Genomic DNA, 16,499 nt, shown 5'->3' with positions numbered 1-16,499 from the left:
AGCTGCGTGGGATATTAGTGACTATTATATATATGATTTTGCCTCATGAAATCTGTGTAGCTGTCTAAAGCCCTGTTACTGTAGGGCATGAGAGCAGCATGCTTGTGGCAGGTACCCTTCTGTCTGAGCAAGGCAGCTTGACAGCCACGTTGTCCAAAGCAGCTCAAGGTTCACAAACCTGGTGTTTCCTTGACCTTGAAGGGTCCCTGCTGCTCTGGGTGAGCTCTGAGCCCGCCTCATGCACAGGGCAGACACCAGAACCCACTGCTGTCAAAGCCACATGAGGCTGTGGCCACCACATGTTGTGTAATAACCTCCTGATGTCACCTAGCACTTGGGATTTCAGGCACCTGTGGTTAAGTGCCTCTTAAATCCAAACGGATTAAAACTCAGAGCATTTATTTCTCAGGGATGGTGTGTTCTTTACTAATAAGCAAGATGGGACTGGGTTATACTTTCTTATTCTTCCTGAAGTAAGCAGGTGCCAGAAGTCTGCATCCACTGGAACTGTCTAGTTAATCTATAAATGTTTAAATAGGGTATGTCTTACTAGGTGTCTCCTTGACAGCTAGAGCAATGAAGCCTTTATCGCTTCTGGTGTCTGTAGATGCTGCTGTAACACTAACAAGGAAATACTGCAAAAAACTGAAGGTAACTCAGAGGCAAAGCAGCTACAGCCTCTTGATATGGGGAAATCCTGCAGGAAGGGAGGGGGAAAAAGCCCTGAAGTATAATGGGAGCTAGGTAATTGCACACTGAATAGCAAACACCTCAGAGTCTTCCAGGCATCTCACCTGAATACTTCAAAAAGGCCATTCATGGAAAGCTTTGTGGCAATCAATTGCAATCTTTGCTTCCATAAAGAGATCTTCAGGCCTCCTGGAAAGCAAAAGAAATGCCTGGAGAAAGAAAGGTGAAGCCCTGGCTCTGTTTCAGGCATACTTTTGTTACTAGGCCTTCAAAAGGGCTCATTGACACAAGTGCGAAGTCTCATTTGTGTTGCGTTTCGCTGGACTAGAAATAGTGTTTCTCAGTGGGAGAAAAGTGTGTTGGCTCAGTGGGGAGAAGATTTTCTTATATCAGGCTTTTCCAGGCTTTATGATGCTCTAGTCTTCATTTTCCACATAAGTGTGTTATTTTTCCCATGGGAGGAAAGTAGCAAAAGATCTTCTCTGTGTGGGAAGGTGGCATGGGAGGAGGGTGAAACTAGTTCTGCAAACAGGCTTGTTTCAAATACCACCCTAGAGAGGCTCTGCAGATTTGTGGAGACTGGGCTCCATTTGGTAGGTGGGAGGGGATTTCTGTGCTATTGATTAATTCCAAATTGTGTGGGATTTTCTTGGCATAAATGAATGGGGTCTTTGCCAACTTAAGCTTAATTTTCCTTCTGTCAAATGAGCCGCAAGAGCTATGTGATGAGGAAGTTTTGAGGATGAAAGACTCTGGAATCTGCAGGGCTTGATGGAGTTAACCTTTCCATTTGCTTGGGAGAGGAAGCGTGGCTTTTTCTGGGCGGTAGTATATTTACTCACGTAGTTTCTTTTACAAAGTTTCCAGCAAGCTTATTCAAGAAACCCTGTATATCTCCTGGAGCACAAAGGGCTTTTTTATGGTATCTTTGGATATTACGCTCCTTACCAGGGATGCCATGGAGATGAGGAAAACCAAAACAACCTGAATAAAGTTCAAATCCTGCAGGGTAACAATAGAGACTTGCACAGATTGGGAAACAGAAGGCCAACTCTGGAAAACAGGTGGCTCTTGATGGACCCAGTCCTTGGGTTAGGGAATTTGTGCTAGTATCTAGGTGAGCTGTTCAACTGTGTTAGCACTGCACAGTGAGATCTGTGGACAGAAGAATATTGCAGGCTGTAGGAATGTGAGATAAAGTAGAACTGAACAGGCCAGAAACAAATCTGTTTTACTGAACAAAGAAATCTCAGTCTATGATTAACTTTATTTCATGTCAAGAGTAGAACATACAAATCTAGGCTCTTTCATGGCATGATACTGAACAATAAAAGCCCTGTAGCATGGAGAGCATACCACTACTGGATTATCTTCCCTAAACGTACTTCAGAGAAATTCAGTCAGGTTTACTTTATCCTAACAAATGCTCATTTACTGCAGCTGTTACAACAGTGCAAACCACAGATTTGCAATAAGCCATGCTTCTGGGGCTCATCTGAGATACTGGCCTTATGAAACAATTTTTTGCAGATTTGTCTTTTTGCATCAAGCTGGAATGATCCAGAGAATGAAAAAGAATTTCATAAGGCTAGAAGAATCAATGGTTTACAGACTTCAAAATGGTGCAACAAAGGCAATTTAACATGTTTGGCAGCTTAACAGGTTAAGGCAACTCAACAGGTTTGGGGGGAAAACATGAAACTTTAGCTTCTTGAAGGGCAAACAGAACTCACAGGGAAAAGAGTCGATGTTGGTTTCATTGTTTCAAAGGAAATCTAGGTTGATATAGGAAAAGAATTGTTTTGTGTGGCTGGAAGACTGGAAAATCTTTTGGGAAGACTTCAAGTTATAACTGGATCTTCAAATTGGAATGTAAACAGAAAGAAAAGATACTGAAACCTGTTTATAAATAGCTTGAGTTTGCAAGAGTTACATCCTTGGTTTATTACTGCTAGCCCAAAGTGAATCCTACAGAGAGGAGTAGGTATGACCCACAAAGCACATGCTATAAATTCATTGTTCAGCCAAAATGTATATTTTCCTGGGAAGACTGAAAGAGAACACCATGAATTAACAACTCGGCCTCCTGCCCAAATTCATGGCTGCTAGCAAGTCTGAGAATCAGAAGGCTGTGCATAGGGCACAGTGTTTGGGCTAAGGCACATATAGAAGAATGGTGTGGAAGAAGTAAATGTAAAGTGTGGAGAACAACATACTTGGTGCATATTAGTCAGTGGGTTTGAAAGAAAAATATTACTTTGCCTATTGTAAAAACAAACAAAAAACCAAAACCCAAAAAACCCCCAAACCCCAACAAAAAACCCCCTCAAAGTTTCCTTACCCAGTTTTCCTGTATGGAAACAGTGGTAAAATTGATTTTATCACTTTCATCATGTTTTCTTATACTTGTTGCTTTTTAATTGGATCACAACATGAAATCCAGCTAAATAATATACCTTGTGTTGGGAGACCTGAAGAAGATCCTTCCCCAGCAGAAGAATTTGACTTGTTGTGGGAGCAGAGTTGGTTTATTTTGTGAGCAAAATGGTAACACTGTTAGTTATGTCAGATATTGGTGGTCCACAGTTTGGATGAATGCCTAGCATGTAGGGGCACCAAATGTTTAGAATCTGGTATTTCGGTGAATGGTAAGGCTATGGTGTGCCTGACTCAAGCAGTTATTTCTGAGATGATCTTGTAGCCTGTAAGTAAAACTGCTTAGATCCAGTCAGCTATGGGAATGTTTGAGAAGGATCAAATACGTACACTAAAAACAGGAATCTTTCTAAAACAGTATAAGCCATATAAATCAGTTTCTTTATCAGTTTCTTTATATCTTTATCAGCTCTCAGATCAGACGTAGCCTGAAAGATATTAATACACCTGATGCATTTCTTTTTCCTCCACCCTTCTTTGGGGGGGGGTCTTTTCCCCCAGTGTCATTGCTCGAGATGCTCCCCCTACATGGTACTCCTACATAACAAGTGTGGGAAACATACTAGGATGCATTTTTTACCTCATTGTTCCTGACCATTTCACATAAAGAATGGTCAGCAGAGAGTAGAAAAGCAGAGGATTGTTTGGGCCATAGTTACAAAGTACTGTGAAAAAGGATAATAAACCTTTTAAAACAGAAAAATACAGAAAACACTAAAAGTCACACTCAAAAATCTTCAAGAAAAGACTGTGATACAATACCTTAATAAAGACCCTTTTATGCGATGTGACTTTTTCTCTTACATAAGCTCTTCTTGACTCAAAGGGTTTTTTCTTTTCTTTTAAATGCAGCACTTAGATTAATGTGTAAAGCACAGAGATAATTTAATCTAGAGCTGTTTAGAGTGCCTGTGAACTTTTCCATTTGGTTATTTTAAACCAATTTCCTTTACAGACATTGCATGATGATGGGTGGCTAAGGGAATGATTAAACACAACAATTTTGTGAACAAGAGCAAAGAGTTTTTATATTATAATTACAATAATTTTTTATTAGCACAAGGCAGATCCAAAGTATTGACCACTGCATTAAAAAGGTCTAAATGTGGCTAAGATATGGTAATGGTGAGATAGCAGTGAAATACAGCTGCATTTCTGTTGTATTATTGAACTGCTTCTCTTGATTGTATTTGCAACCTTTTCCAGTCTCTCAGTAGAACAATATTTGAAAGCTATAGAAAAGTATTCATTGCCTTAAAAGACTTAGTGCTGTCTGGCATTGAGCCAGTTTAGTAATCCCCTTTTTTTTTTTTCTTCTTTCTTTTTTGTTTAATCCTGTGCAAAAAAAATAGGCTGTATTCACCAAAATCATCAATGAAAATTGCACAATTCAGTCTGACTTGTGGGACTGTGTTTCGGCAGTGGAGTAGCTCATGATGCTGTATGCTAACAACAGGCTGACATTTCCAGCAGAACTCCTTGTTCCAAGGGGTTTATGCCATGGCTATAAATGGTGTGTCTCAGCTCTATTGTAAAGCAAATACCTGCTGCCTGTGTGTTAGAACTTTATTTATTGGCCAGTCTGACATATTGCCCCATGACCAGAAAGTTATTGACATTGGGTTGGGTTTTTAAAGGGTGTTAGTCTCTACAGGCAGATTTGGCTCTTAGAGCATTTGGGAGACTTGGATTCAAATTCTGCCTCCTGCACAGAGCCACGGGGCTGATTTAGCTCCTTGCTTCTCAAACCTGGCCTTTCCCACATGCAAAATGTGGGTAACAATACGTGCTCTGAGCTAAGTAGGTGCTCTCACTCTCTCCAGGAGGAAAGTCCAGCTGCATTGATTTCAGCAGTGCCACTGTAAAGCTTTATCGTGGAAGGATGGCAGAGAACTGAAACAAAGCTAAGGCTGTAGTTTGATGAATACTTGGTGCTGGTAGTGGCTGTGAAAGCAGCAAGCTGGCCCTCCCCTAGCATCTAGCTCTTCGGCTTGAGCTTTGCTCTGTTTTCTTAAACTGTCTTTGGGGTTTTTTGATCATCTGCACATTAGCAAATCCATATGTTTGTACTCTATATAAACAAAGTGAATGGAAATGTTTTTATAGAAGGTAATTAATTGGATAATTGCACTGGGATAATTACACTGAGCATTAGTTTTTCATGTATATTGGTAAATATGGACTAGCCTTTAGCAATCTGTGTGCATTCATCCAAAGCAATGGAAAATATTCCCAAGCGATTTTAATTTAAAAAGAGATGTTAAGGACAGAAATCGGACATTGCACATGGCTGTAGCTTCTCAGGCCCCTGGAGGCCTTCAGTTTAGGGCTGATGACTGTAGCTTTTGTTTCATTTACATTGCAAATGAAATCTTGTGGTATTTTTGGTCTTTATGCGCGTTTGCTGCTGAAATGGTGCCTGGCAGTTGAATCTGTATCTTTGCTGCACAGACATTGCCTATTCATTACTAACGTTCAGTGGAGACTTAGACGTACTCTGACAGCAGAAACGCAGGGCTGATATCAAGCCGTGCAACATCTGCTAAATTCACATGGGGAAAGGGAATATGAAAACAAATACACAAAGGGCACAGCTACTGAGATGGTAAATATTGTTTTTTCCATGCCACACCCAAACCAAAAACAGAGACAGAGGGGCCCGTAACAAAGCTTTATTCAGGTTCCTGACAGCTGACAGGAACTGCTTGTTTTCCACTGAGCTGTAAGCGAACAAGACTGCCAGCTTACTTCAAAAGCCTGAATTTGCCTGAGACTTATGCTTCTTTTACTATGAGTAAATCAGAAGTAGATGAGGAGAATAGCTCCATGGAAATCAGTAATGTTAAAATCATAAAAATGCAATCACTGTCAAGCTTGCATGCCCTAAGAGGAGTGAGACCTGATAACGCCTTTTTTGGAGGGAAAGAATCTGCCCGTAAGGTGGAGCAGTGTGGATTTGCTAGCTGGGCAAGAGGAGCAGCGGGCAAGGGAGCCCAGGGGCTGGCTGCGGGCTGCAGTCCCGGAGCTGGGAGGTGCCCTGGCATGGCGGGCCTTGGGGAGGGCCCCTGCTGCAGCGGGCGGCTGTCGGAGGGAGCACGCAGCCCAGAAGGGAGAGGAGGAAATTGCTGGGCAGCCGTGTCAGGGCCTAGGTGGTGCTTTCTGTTACCTTAGAGTGTTGCACAAAGCTCGGGTGCTTAATAAGGTAGATAAAGCTGGACACTCCCAAATCTAGCATTGATAAGTGTTGCAAAGTGGCTGCAGGATGAAGGGGGAAGTGAGTGTAATAAATACAGCTCAGTCAATAAATACAGTCATTGCAATAAATACAATGGGGAGGGCAAGTGGTCAGAGGAGGAACAGATCCACAGCCTGAGAAGTCCTCAGGACTGTGGGAATGTGGCTCCATACGGCCCATTCGGGATGCTCCCTGTCTCTCCTGCCTTAAAGCTGCCTTCAGAGACTCTGCCTCCGAGTGTGTTGTAGGAGGACAATAATGCCAGCCTGCCTGGGCAAAGTGCCTTAGCATCCAGATGCACCTGTCCTGAGCACGGGAGGCCGGGCAGCAGTGAAAGAATTGGTTTTCATGCAGTGTGGAGAGCTTCTGTCCAGCACAGGCAAACCTGTGCTGCTGCCGTGCTGTCGTTTCTGCTGGCAGCAGTGTGCTGGGTAGCACTGGCACAGCTTGCATTGGGCTGTTCTTTTTTTCTCCTGGCCTCTGTTGGCAGCGTGAAGATTTGCTACTATTCCCACTGGAGCCAGTATGAAAAGTTCCCAGGACGGACTTCAGGTTGAAAGGGTTTTCAGTCATTGGGGGTGTGTTCTTCTTGACATGGGATACTCTTGTCCTTGATACTCATCTCTTTCAGAAAAGCAGATTACCTGCCATAGCAAGGCATTGGACCTTGTCTACATAAAATCAGACAATTAACTGCTCTTTAATAGAAATACACGACTATATTAAATAGTTGGGAAATGATGCAAAGTTGAGTCAGGCCCAGTTGATAACACCAAAAAAAGTAAGCCCCAAGGAGATGGCTTACTCCTCGCTATCCCAAATGGAAAAGTAACTTATGTGAATTAATAATAGAATATTCAACCAGAAATATTTTTCTAACCAGAAAGCATCTGTGGCTTTGCAGCAAGTATCTGTGGTTAAAGTGAAAAAATGGAAGTTAAATAAACTTGTATAAAAACTGCAGACAGAAAAACATCACACAAAAAAGAAAACTTGGGCCTTTTTTTTCCCTGCTTCCTGCTGTAAGTGATTAAATGTTTAGTTTCTAAACAATGTACTTGTCTTTTAATAAAATTTTAAAGTTCCTTCATATGTCTAAGTGAAAGTGACTCAGGGGAGAGCTCACAGGAATTGCTGCCTTTATTCCCCCGTCCAATAATCCCGTTTGACCTTTCTACCAAAACTCGGGTTTTTTTGGGTTTTTTTTTGTCCGTTTAGATATCAAACTTTCAGTAAGTAAAACTACATCGTGTTTTATACCTATTCTCCTTGGCAATATATCCTGCTTGCCAGCATTCTTCTGTAGCTCAGCAAAAATCACCGATTTCCATGCATCATTGCTTGGACATGAAGTTTTGGTGTTGCTTCTCTAGCACGATCAGGTGCTAAACAAGGCGCTTCTGGTTAAGAAGTGGGGCTTTGGCCTCCTGCTCCGTGTTTGCTGTGCCCTCCCCATGACAAGTTTGTGGAAATCACGGGCATGCTCTGCTGACAGGTGACCATATATAATTCTCAGATAAACAGGGTCTGAAGGAGGAAGTGTAAGTTCCAAACAAATATTTGTTACCTGACTACATTTCATCATTTTTCAGTGGGTTACATGTGTTGAGTTCCCCCCCGCCCCAAGTCTTTTGAGAAATGTTATCAGTGGAAGATGTAGACAATGCTGAGGCCATGTTTAACCAGATACTGTGCAAACACAGTAAAAGGCCATCTCTTCCTGAAAGATGTGAAGAAAGGCTTTCCTTGGCTTTCATTCAGTAAAGCCTGAGAGCAAATACTTACTTTAAGTAAGTTTGTTTCCTTGAGATCAGATACAACCAACCGTGTGGTTAGAGAAGGGCCTCACTGCTCATAAATGTTTACTCTGCATGGTGACCACTTTCAACTGGGCTTTCCAAGGAAGCCGCAGTTCCTTTCACCTGCAGGTTTTACTCTGTCTTCCCACTGACCTAGAGCTGCACAAAAATCATCAGGTTGATGACTTTCAGTATTACCCTTAAATCTGGTACAAGTTTCCTGAGATTTGCAAGCCCTTTGGAAGATCTAGACTGGCTTTTGACCAATGCTTGGCTTAGCTCTGATTTGGGGGTAAAGAGAAAACTATTCCAAACTGCTGGTAGAGTTTTGATTTTTATGTTTGCTTGATTTCCCCCAAGATCCAAGTGAAAAAATCTTTCTTGGGTTTCCAATAATCTCAGTTTCTAAGAACTCTCTTTCCTTGTTTATGAGCAGGAAGTATTTGATTTGTGTGACCTCCCCATGAAACAACGCTCTATTTGGCTCCATATGCGACAAAGCAAGAGAATAGGTGGGATTATTTAATCAGAAAAAAAGTAATAATTAAAGCAGTACAAATTCCTGTAAGGCTTGTGAAATTGTGGGTATAAAGAACATCTGAAGTGCTAGAGTGCTAGATAGCAAATGCCTCACTTGTATTCCTTTCTTTAGGAAAGGAGTTACTGCTCCCTCTCACTCTATGGCTTGTCTGTCTTTCTGGTCACAGGGTAACTTTAGTGCTTTTCCTACCTTCCACCCTACAAAGATACTTTGCGTAATTAACATTCAATTGATCTAACTACTGAGCTAAGTGCTGGTTTACCATGACACACCCAATTTGTACAAACATTTCTTAAGAGAGTGGCCCTGGCAGGCTGTTCCTAGCGTGTCAGGTGCAACGCTCCTCCGCAGTGAAAGCCTGTGTAATAGGATGGCTGTTTATTTGGGAGCTGGTGCGTTCCCCTCACTCCCCTAAGATTTAAATTTAGCTTAGCAAATAAGCCCCTTATCTACAAGAGTTTCTAAATAGATTTTTGTAAATAATTTAAGTTTGGAGGTCAGTTATAGTAAATTTGGAACAGTTCTTTTCAAGTGCAGTGGCTTTTGTTACATTCCCAGCAGTGCAGTTGTGAGTGACGCTGCTGGGAGGTTAAGAGTACAATTGGTTTGATATAGAATGTTCTGATGTCTCAGACTGAACATACTAGGCTATACTAGGGTCTTGGTCCTCCTCAACATTAGACCTACGATGTTTCAAGATGGTGACCCTGAAAGGGAATGACAATATTAATTTTTTGAAGCGCTACTGGTGAACTTGTTTGAGATCAAATTTTCTCAAATTTATTTTAAGTACTGGTAATGTTAAATCACTTTTTTTTGCAAGGAAGTTGTTTGAGAGCTTATCTGCAGCAAGGTGCTGTAGGTATTATTATTCTTCACTGCTTTTTAGTATCCCCTAGCGTTATGTGGGAAGAAGAAAAAGAGATGGTTTTTATAGAATAAACTGAGGAAAAAATTCATTGCTTGCAATCACCACCCAACCATTGTAGGAGTAAAACAATAAACACCGCTTGCTGCTTATGTGCAGTGGGAATCCCCAGGGGGTAGAAATCTTATGATGCACCACAGATCTTTTAGCAGAGATTCTGTAGCTTTATAGAATGTAGTCTCTAACTAAATTCCTATAAAGGGATTAAAATGTTGAGTATTTAGAACACTGTCTGAAAACATTTACAGTTTAAAGAAAAATTGTGATGAGAAAAAGATCTTAGTGATAAAAATGCTAATATTGTACCCTGGAAAAATCCTTCAGCACAAGTAAAAAAAATGAACTGCAATATTGCCAGCAATTGTCAGTGAAACTTTATCTCTCCATGTGAAAATGGGTATGCTTTAACGTCATTTAAATTCTCAATTAACTGGGTTTTAACTGACTTTCCTCCTGCTCTCTATTTTGTAAATTTTTCTCCTTTTATGGAGCACTGAAATACCCTCCCCATCTGCCTTTCATTTGCTTTTGTAAGATTTTTTTTTTTTTTGAATGCACTAAATTCTAGTAGGGGAAATCAGAAATCGTGTAAGTTCAGTGAGGAAGCCACATCCGTTAAAATACACTTTGACTGAAGTGACTGAAACAATGTGCAATTCATAGTATAAGTAAAGTCAGACGAGTTCTAAATCCCTTCATTTCAGACATCAAAGACACATTAACTCCCCCTTCGCCCCACATACTCTAACAAACACAAAGGTTTCAATAACTAAGAAAGCTTTAAAAATATTACTTTTTAAATAGATTTGGTTTAAAAAGATTGTTTTGTTTGGATTTCTGCTGAGCCAACTGTGTTCCTGAGTATAAAACCAATACTGACTCTACAACAGGTGGAACAAGTGAGATAAGATATTTCCAGGATAAAACTGTTAAGACTATTTTGAAAACTAAAAAAGAAAGAGAGTGTAAAATATGCCCTGTAGACAGTTTCTCTTAAATTCACAACGTTACAAGTTTAAAGGAAGAACTTTTCCTACCTGTAGCTTTTGTGCGGATCAGGAAGTGTAGCTTTCTTCTGATTACAATCTTCCATGGCTTAGCTTGGCTTCTGCATTTGAATGTTAAATATATAAGAATGCCTTGTTTAGCTTGGGAGTTTGCATGACCTCTTAATGAGACACTGTAGTTAGTGTCATTGGGTATTAAGGCATCATGTGACCGTAGATGAAAATAAAGTCCTTTAAAGTTTGCATTTAATACTTCCTAGAATCTGTAACCCTTTACCTGCAAGCTGGATGAAAACCTGATAGAGCTCACTGTTTTCTGGTCAGGGTTAGAAAAAGGAGAAGAGGAAGAACATGTGCCAAATAATTCCTTTTCCTCCGGGACAGTCGCTTACCACGACCACAACAAAGTCTGAGCCCGTCAGTGTATGAATGATGTCATTTGCATATTCTTAAAATTAAATCTCCCCATGTCACAAAGGGCGCTGGAGGGATTTGGCAGAAAGTTCCTCTGTTATATCAGATAGTTTTGCCTATCAGTGACATTTAATCCCCCCTCTTTTGGGTGGTGCTTTATGGAGGAACTCTGCTCTAAGGTATATTTGCAGGCATTGCATCACATTTACCTGTGAAAGTTGCTGACTTTCCTGGAATCATTTTGGTTTGGGTGCGGTGCTTCCAAAAGTGATATGAAAGATGTTCTGCTGCCACATCCAGTTAGGAGAGTGTTCCCTGTGCAGGAGGAGAGATTTAATTTAGGCGATATCTGCAAGCAGCTGGGTCAGGTGCTTCCCACCTGTAATCTCTAACGTATATCGTTGTACCTGGAAACTGTAGAAAAAAAAAACAAAAAAAAAACCCCACAACAAACCACCTCGCGGAAGGGACCGGCACTAACGCTGCGTCATCGAACCGCATGTGTCACAGCCGGGGGGCCCAAAGCAGCGCTAACAGAGCCTACTCGATAGTACTTTGGAAATGTTCTCCTAAGCCCTTTGTTTGTTTGTGCTGTTAAGCCTCATGGAAGCAGTTATACAAGGTTCAGCTGCTGCACGAGTAGGTGTGCTGTTCTCATCTAAATAATGGGGGATTTAGGGTTGCCTCGCTGCCTGCTGGGGGTTGCATCCTTGCCTTCCCCGTGTAAGTGGTGCGCTGGAGTCCTGCTTGCCTTTCTCATGCAAAGTATCCTCCTAAAATCCTACTTCAGCAGAGGGCTGGGTTTGCCCTCTCCTGCTTCTCCTCGTATGGGCTGCAGTGAGCTAAGATGAGGCTGTCGAACTCATTTCGGCAGTGGGCTGAGGGCTGACGGGTCCCCGTGCCGGGGAGTGGAGACTTGGCTGCGCCACTGAGCCCCAGCCTCCATCTGCAGAGCTGCACACCCGAGGCTGAAACATCACATGCCAGCAAACAAATTAATAAAAGCTGCTTTGGATATGCTTATTTGAAGTAGAGAGCTATGTCATCGCATAAAGGCCAAATATCATTTAGAGTCTGTGAGCCAGCGAACTGCAAAGCTGCGCAACAGCTCTTTGGCAGATTTTTCTTTTTTTTTATCCCTGCAAGCTTTTAGCATTAGCTGAAAATGGACTTCGAGAGCCAGGAAATGTCTTATTACAAAACCTTCACTAAACTCTCCCAGAGGCTCTCTGGTCAGTAAGTAAAGCGTTGTCAGGCGAACATAACTCCAGGTTGTTAGAGGAAGTGAGGAAGGTGGAAGATGCAAACAGCTCGGGGCTACCTCTGCGGCGTGGAGCGTGATGCTGCGTGCAGGCCCGCGCACAGCCCTGCTTACAGCCCTGCCAAGCCCGAGCCAGCCCCCGTGGGCCAGCTCCATGTCTGGTGCTGTTTTGCCATTACCCTCATGGTGGTTGGGCTAATGAGCTGGGCTAATAGGCTGAGAAATGTCCCAGTGGAAAAGCTGTGCTGTAGGCCAGAAGACCACTGAAAGTGACCTCGGGGAGGCTTCCTCCCCCTTTCTCCTGATACTTGGCCTCCTCATCAGACCCTTTTCGGGGCTACCATATTTTTGGCATTCCAGTGACTATTCATTCTTGCAGTTTCTCAAACCCACACCCAGTGTTGCTGCAGTAGCAGAGAAGTTCTGCCTCAGCCCCTGCAGTCCCCAGTGGGCTGTGCTCCTACAGTACTGTTCCTGAAACCTAACATTTTCTATGAATATGTGCAAACTGCTGGGATCTTTTCAGGCTGATAGTTTGATCAGGTTTTCACAGACATGCCCTGGATGAAATGATCACTTGTCTCACCAATCGATAGTCCTTGTTCAAAAACAGGGGTGTGACAACATTTTTTTCAAAGGAAAAGTAGTTGAGATATTCAGCCTGCAGAAATCCTCTTTTTCCTCTAATCTCATTCTTGTGCCTTAGTTGACTGTTTTGGCTGTGGTTTTCTGGAGAATGTTCCAGCTGAGATAGAAGTCTGCCTTGAAAAATTACAGCCTAAAAGGTTAACTTTGTAACTTTGATACTGTCGTCAACATGATCTTAACAGTGGGAAGTGCCAGGCAATTTACTAACAGGCAATGGAATAATGGAGACAACAGCAGCAAACTGTCCTGTTGCTTTTGGGATGTTCTGTTTTCATCTGTGTTACAGCATGTCCAGGTTTTTGCTTCACCTCTTGCATTGCAAGTGTGTACATTTCACTTTAAATATGCTGAATAGATCTATTTTAGTGTAGAAGCTTTCTCACATGCACCGAAATGCATGTGGAATGAGAGCTGTTGCATGAAAGCAGGGAGATGATTTTATTTATCGCTGTTATATGCTACGTAAGAGCCGTGCTGGTGCGGCAGTATTGTGTGGTGAAAGCTGTGACAGCAGGAACATGGGAACCTGCCTTAAATCTGCTTTTGTATATTCCTTGCTGAGGCCGGAGGGGGGACCGGTGTGCTGCCAAAAGGGCAGGTGCTGCCAGTGGAGAGTGTACCATGGCTGGGAACACATCAGGGGCTTTGCCGAGCTGGGATGGGAGCAGCGTGGGCCTGGGATGATGGGGCAGTGGAGGTAGGGAAAAGAGCTTGCTAGGGGCAGATATTAACAGTCACTTTGGGAACCACTTGTGATTTTAAGAGCACATTCTGCTGGACTGGACATCTTGGGAGAACGTTCCCTCACACTCTTCTGGGTATTAGCTTGTGTTTTCAAGTGAATTTAGCACTGTGTAGCTGGTCCTCAATAGCGAAAGTCCCTTTTTCACAGAAGGATGGTGGTGCAAACTGCCCCTTCTGGAGAACCGCACGATAAAATGCCTCATCCCACCCTGGGAAGGATTGTGATGACTGTTCCTTCAGCCTTTGACCTCCCTGTCGAAATTGAGAATTGAGACTATGATTTAGACCCATACTGAAAGCATCACTTCACATCAGTCAGGAGACTACCTCCAAAATACAAGGAACGGCGTTCAGTGACCAGGCTGGAAAGGTACACCGCAGGAAAAAAATGTAGCTCATTACTCTCCTTGCAGCCCGGTGGTGTTCCAGGAAGAGATACTGAGTAACGTCCTTAACAGGCTACAAGAACTTTGAAGTAGGTCATATTTGTAGCATTAATGCTTGATAATGATCCTTAATAAAAAATTGTTGATAACAAAAACTATCCAAAGGCCCTAGTTGACATTTGGATGATTACATAATCAATTTTATGGCTACATAAAAAACAATGTGTGAAAAAGTAAGATGTCTTTGGTTTCATAATTAGAAGAAATAACAATAGATTTCAGAATTCTGTCCTTTCACAGTCTTAATATTTACGTTAAAACAGGTATTTTCTAATCCTTCATCGACAAAATAAAGCAATGCAGATTGTTGCCGATAGCCTAATGATAATGACCCAAAGGACCCGTTTTATGATGTATTGTAAGACTCACGTAAGAAGTTTTTGACAAAAGGCAAAATCTCAGGATTTTAAGCTGATCTGAGGCTGAAATAGTCTCCCCTGCATATGAACGCCATTTTAGCGATGGATTTTTGCTTTAAATTCCCTTTGGTAGATGGGTAAAACTTCTGTTTCCACAGGTTTATGCACAGGGCTTGAGTATGCAGCATGGAGAAATCAGGGCTGGGGAACCACTGAAACCTGAATGCCTTCTGAATGCCTTTTCCAGGCTACACGTTAACTTACATTTTGATGTTATCTAGCAATAATGTGAAAACAGTCAAATGGCCACAGGCCGTATGAAATGAAGTCACGGGCTGTGCATTCCCCAGCTGTGGTACAAAGGAAATGACTGATAAAAATATTTTTTCTAGCTGACCCCTGGCTTACCTTTGTCTGCCAAAGCATTTCCGGCTAATTCCCCTTTAAAGCTTTCTCGCAGCTACAGCCTATTCCTAGAATCGTCTGTGTCAGAAAATATGGACCCCATCTGAGCCTGTTTATTGATACACTTCAGATAAAGAATAAATGAAAGCTTTCTTCTAGATATGCAAATAGTGCTCCGTAAAAGAAAGTAAATTATTCCTATGTAGGGACAGAACAGCACTTGGCATTTGGATGGCTTATTATTAGAGAAACTACTTTGTCCCTGTACCACTGCATAGACATACTTGGGGGCACGTTTGGGAGGGGCTATGGAGTGCCAACACTTGCAGTAGCAAGTATTTGGACACTGAGAAGCCTAATGCCATTCAGAAACCTGTGTCTGCTGCTTCGGCTCAGTGTGAGGGGTCTGACCCCTGAGAAATAGATTCAGAAAGCTGGAAAGTAGAATGAGATAGTTCATCTATTAAGACATAGATAAACTATGAGGAGGGACAGGACTTAAACAGCATCCTTCAGTGAGATTAGGGAACCCAATACTTGGCTGAAGGGTTTAAGTGGATTAGGAGTCATGCTCATGTTCATCTTTCTCATTGTTTTACAATTAAGAAACATAGTAGTGCTGCACCACTCTTGCTGTCCTTGGTTAGAACATAAAAGACTAAGGTTCAAAGCAGGACAAGAACACCCATGCCTTTTTATATACAGCATCACTGCTTTCATATGTCAGCCTATTGCTTCGACCAACTAGACAAGGCCTAAAATCAGTTCCCCCTTTGACCTAAGATGAAGGGAAGACTGCTCTCACTTTTAGGCCAATCCTCTGTTTTGCTAGGGACTATCTCCTGCCCCAGGAAGCCGTGCCACTGTGCAGAAGACCACAAAGGTTACTGAGCCAGAAAACAAGAGGAGCAAGACTGAGTACTCTATAGATAAGCCACTCAGCTGAGCTGGGACCAGCTGGGTCCTGGTAGTGCTTCCCCAAAAGGAAGAACATTTCTCCGTTTCTGTGTTTTGCTTTGTTTCTATGTTATGCTCCTTTACTACCCAAAGTTAGCCAGTCTTCTGGCAGACAAGAGACGTATTTTTACTCTTCCAAGATAATGAAGGAACTAACTTTCCAACGTTATGCAGGTTATGCACAAGGAGTTCAAGGCTGAAATGTGTGAGTCATGTTCATTGTCTAAAAGAAGGTGGAAGTTGCTTACCTTCAGGACAGGATCCTGGGAGGCGTGGATCCCACAGCCCCTTCCTGTAGCTCCAAAGGTCTGAAGGGGAGTGGGATTTCAGGTGCTCCCCTCTTTTCTGAGCTTTCTACTGGGTAGGTTGCACAAGCCTTCGTGTCTGTTGACTTGCACACTGGCAGTATGCAATCTAGTCATAAGCAGCATCTAGGCATGGGTTTTTTTGGTGAATTTCATTGGTTTTTGAATGCTTGATTTAGTTAACACAAGTGGGAAAAATACTGGAATTTTTCCTTATGAATATAGTCCTTAAAAATGATTTAAATACAGGCTAATGGGAGCTGCAAATGCCTTGTGTCCCTCTGCCAGAGTGAAATTTCCCTAAAATTAAGGGACAAACACAAG

General features: G+C 42.3%; 1 protein-coding gene across 2 annotated transcripts in view; it reads right to left on the bottom strand.

Annotated features, from left to right (window-relative positions):
- The window catches only part of PGCKA1 (PDCD10 and GCKIII kinases associated 1), a 46,186-nt gene extending 34,907 nt beyond the window's left edge, over positions 1 to 11,279 (bottom strand). The window contains exons 1-2 of one of the 2 annotated variants that reach the window (XM_087736778.1): positions 11,260 to 11,279; positions 10,667 to 10,737 (exon numbers count right to left, since the gene is read on the bottom strand). The gene's annotated coding sequence lies outside the window, so the exon portion shown is untranslated. Of the gene's footprint in view, positions 1 to 10,666; positions 10,934 to 11,259 lie in introns of those variants that run through there. The other variant, XM_009461846.2, reaches the window with a different exon arrangement.
- Positions 11,280 to 16,499: the final 5,220 nt, after the last annotated feature.

This window comes from Nipponia nippon, unplaced genomic scaffold, assembly GCF_047370975.1.
Source record: "Nipponia nippon isolate SJK-2023a ecotype South Korea unplaced genomic scaffold, ASM4737097v1 scaffold_6, whole genome shotgun sequence".
In the NCBI taxonomy this organism is placed as follows: domain Eukaryota; kingdom Metazoa; phylum Chordata; class Aves; order Pelecaniformes; family Threskiornithidae; genus Nipponia; species Nipponia nippon.
Note: the sequence above shows the minus strand (reverse complement) of the source record. Positions and strands in the feature narration are given on the sequence as shown.